Source organism: Mytilus californianus, unplaced genomic scaffold (genome assembly GCF_021869535.1).
Source record: "Mytilus californianus isolate M0D057914Y unplaced genomic scaffold, xbMytCali1.0.p SCAF_7, whole genome shotgun sequence".
Taxonomy (NCBI): Eukaryota; Metazoa; Mollusca; class Bivalvia; order Mytilida; family Mytilidae; genus Mytilus; species Mytilus californianus.
In genome coordinates this window covers 33,995,351-33,999,674 of record NW_026262723.1, presented here as the reverse complement: position 1 = coordinate 33,999,674, position 4,324 = coordinate 33,995,351, and positions in this window count along the sequence as shown.

The following is a 4,324-nucleotide window of genomic DNA, read 5'->3' as shown; positions in this document are numbered from 1 at the left end:
TAGTTATAATATCTAAATTAATCGCCATGAAATAATCGGAGATCAAGAAATCGATCAGACGTATTCACTACTATACATACAAAAAGATATTGATTCATCATTTTCCCGTCTGACGAAGGCCCCGCCCCCTCTTTCCTTCCTCGTTCACAGAAATTAACCTTGACTCGGCGGTTGTCTTGCAAGAGACAGTTATTGTTTACCCAAACCGGACCACCTGAATACCCCCGACCCCCTTTCCGTTTATTTTTTATTTTTTTTTTTTTTTGCAAGGTTCATGTCTCTCATTTTTTAGTTCATTTGCGTAATGCTGTCCTTTTTTTCATGTTTAATACCGAAATATATTTTTGTCCCTCGTTTTCCCTTTGCAAACAACGCTTTCTTTTTTTTTCTTTCAAAACAAAGCATTGTAAGTGTACATATCCATAGTTTTTGTGCTTAATACATATTTATTGTATTCAATCAATTTTACTTTTGAGATCTTAAGTGTTTGAAACTGTTCATAAATACATTGGAAAGGAACAAATGTAATTCGTATTTTGACGTTATGTATAGTAAAAATACCTTTACTAATAATTCCCCCTTTTTTCACTCAATTCAATGCAAGAAAGGGTTTTATGTTCAAATTTGTATAACACAATTACTGTCTAAAAACTTATTTAACAAACATAATTATGATTAAATAATAAGTGTATTTAATTTCAAGAGACTACATGTACATCTGTTTCTAAAAAAACACGATCACTACGAACAAAGTGCGAATCGGACACACGATTGATTTCTTTAACCTGCGGTAACGTGTTCCTTTTATCTTTTTCTTATATTCACCGTCGTTGATAAACGAAGTTTTGTATTACATTCCTATGTATACAGGCAATAATATCAGAATTTTAATCAAAAACTAGCAAATCAACGCCAACACCTGAAAATTATAAAAACTGTTGTAGCCCCCTAGTTCATGAAGCAAGTTCTCGATTTGCACTTTGTACACGGGGTGAGGTTTAGATTGTTATTCAAATTCTTAATTAGCTAGTTTGTCCAAGGAACAAAATGGGGCTTGTATATCAACACTTAATAAAACATCTACTTCAAATGAACGATTTCTCCTAATTACGATCATAAAACTATTTTACTTGTGGTCCTCGTATTGCGGCATGATCTATCAAGCGTTAGAATCATTATTTTATTTATTTTTTTCATTTTCATTGCAGCTGAAAATGATATTTGGAAAAATGAGAGCAACACAGATGTCGATTTTTATATCTTAAGACTGACAAGGATATCAAAAATCTTGTGCAAAAAAGAAATACCTAAAAGCACCAAAAACAAAACTTACAACAAGCATTGTCAACCAAATCCGTGATAAAGAACACGAGAAAAATGGCTGTGAAATAAGTATTGACACTGGCAGTGTTAAAATCAATTCTTTTTTTCAAGAAACCGTCTTGAGTGACAAAATTATTGTTTTTGGAAAGTGATCTTAATAAATAAAATGTTTTTGGTGTAATTGTCATTTGTTCTTTCGTTGTTAATTTTTTTCAAAATGAAGAAACAAATTGTGTGAATTGATGGTTCTTTTTCAGTCCATGAACTATCATTTGCCTGTAAGAACCAATTATGCTACCTCCAGCAGTCCTGCAATATTTCTAAGAAAGAGGAGGGTTATTCTTAAAAATATTGGACAGGAAAAGGTAACATAATTGTTTCTTACAGGTAAATGATAGTCCAATCATTGAAATAACGAACGGGTACAACAATGTTTTAATTATACAATTAATTATACATCCGACATCTATCCATTGCAATAAAAGTATATGCATAGAACTTCATATATAAATGTATGTGGTCAAAACATACGAGCCCCTTAGATCATCTGTATCAATAGCTGACATGTTCATTTGACCCCTGTTTATTTTATTTAAGGTCGTATGACGGTCATCGTCTGGTTTTTTTGTTTTTTGTTTTTAGGAAGGGGTGGGGTCGTTAGTTTGAATTCTTATTGAAATTGTCTGATCAAGCCTATAAAAGTCTTTGAATCCTAAAATATCATTTTAAAACGTACAATATTAGTCTTGTTTATGTAAGTCCAACGAAAGAACTGTATTATCAGAATAGTTTGTTTGTTTTCCCTAGTTTATCCAGTGTTTTAGATACATGCAAATGCAAACGATAATTTCTAATTATATTCACATACGTCTTCAAAATATGATACAAACTGTAACATACATCTTTTACCCTCATTAATCAAACTTATAAATATAAAATTTGACAGTGAGATGTACAGCAAAGTCACAGAGGTTTATGATTCATGATTTTACTTCATGAATTAAAGATGAAACGACATAGATCTAAAAATCTTCAGTTATGACATATTAGATATCGACCGGCATTTGTTGTAATGAGTAAACATATAGCAAAGAGAACAATTATATTCACAAGTTATAGAAACTCAATTTATTCATACCAAAGAGTCTATAAATCCTTGCCAGTGTCACCTTGGTTTTAAGAACAAAGAAAGGCGAAATATAACAATATTCTTTACGTATGGAACTTGAAAAGGAAATATAAAAATATAACAAGAAAACAAGAAACATGGCCAATACAACTACATGTAGCTACTTTAATTTATGTTTGTTTTCCGCTGAAGGAAACAACAGGTGTTATATTTGACCAAATGTTAAAATAGGTCCAAAAATAAACTCACCAGAAATACCAGGATTAACATTTTGTAAGCCAGACGCGCGTTTCGTCTACAAAAGACTCAATCAGTGACGCTCGAATTAAAAAATATAGTTTAAAAAAAGTACGTAGTTGATCAAGAGCATTGAAGACCCAAAATTCCGAAAGATTTTGTCAAATACATGCAACTAATGTAATCTACTCCTGGGGTAAAAAAAGTCTTAGTATTTTGAAAAAAAAATTTTAACAGTTAATTTAAAATTATGATCATATCAATGATAATTCATGTCATTAAAGGTTTTACAAAATGTCATAATGTATCAGCTTTTTGGGTCAAGTAATTTTTTAAGCAAACAAGTCTGTCAATTAGGAAGATTTTGTCGTAACGTTCTTTTTTGAGTTCTAGATGCACTAACTGCAAGAAAAAACCAACTAATTTGATATTGGTATATGCTCACCGGAAGCACTCAGCATTTAAAAGTAAAAGCAAAGAGTATTCATTGACGGCTCAAGCCAGAATAATGTGTCAGGTTAGAGTGTCTGACATGTTTTCCGACGAACTAGTATCCAATGATATAGCACGTTTAAAGGTGAAGCAGCATGTCATTGTAGTTCAAAGCAGGGTGCATGTTACATTTGCATGTTGTTGACCTGATAATGCATGTTGTAGATGTCACTAGACGTTATGCATAAACCCCTCCCCTCCTTTTGGTTTTGTTTAGAGTTCTGTCCAGAAAATTTGATGATTGTACAATGTTTTATTTTACCTTTAGACTTTCCCTGTACCATCCCCACCAGCCCCCCCCCCCCCCCCATTTTTTATGTTATTTCGAATAGACAGAAAAAATATTACAGTCATTTCTTATAATTTAATTCTAAATTCCATTTTAAATCGTAGTAAACCATGAAAAAACGTTGATGACGTCACGGTCACATGACAAAATTATGTCTATGAGCTGATAAACAAAACAACGTCAGCCAATCAGAAGACGCGTTACATCCAAAATTAAATTATATTACAATAAAAACAAATTTTACGGTATATAAATTAACTATTTACCAAATTGAATGTTGGCATTCATTCCACATCTTCTTATTAATATTATCAGCCGAGCGGCCCTAATAATGGGTAATTTAAACAACAGAGTAACATTAAGTTCATGACAAAACAAAATAATATAAACAAACAAATCAAGAAACTATTACATCAGCCAAACAAAATGTATTGCATACATCAAACCAACAATTCTTAGAACTTCTTCATTTATCAATTGGTTTCCAGTCGATAACTTAAAAATTATTGCGAGAAATTTCATAAAGTTCTATGATAAAACACTTTTTAAAATGTGTAATAATTCTACTAATTGATTGTTGAAAATCTTCAGAAAAAGAATGTAGCACGCAAATGAAAAGAATGGTTGTATAATAATTTAGCTCTGGTCTAAAAAGATGATAAACATACTACTGATCTTGCTCTTTTAAAATACATTCATTCGAGTGCTGAAAATGACACGAAACATATTTTTTGATTGATATCTGGGTCATTATAAAAAAACATGCAAATTTCGATGAAGTAATATTTGGAAAAACGATGTCATTGTTTAAAACATTTAAAGATGTCCCTTTATTCTATAGTATGGTAGCAACT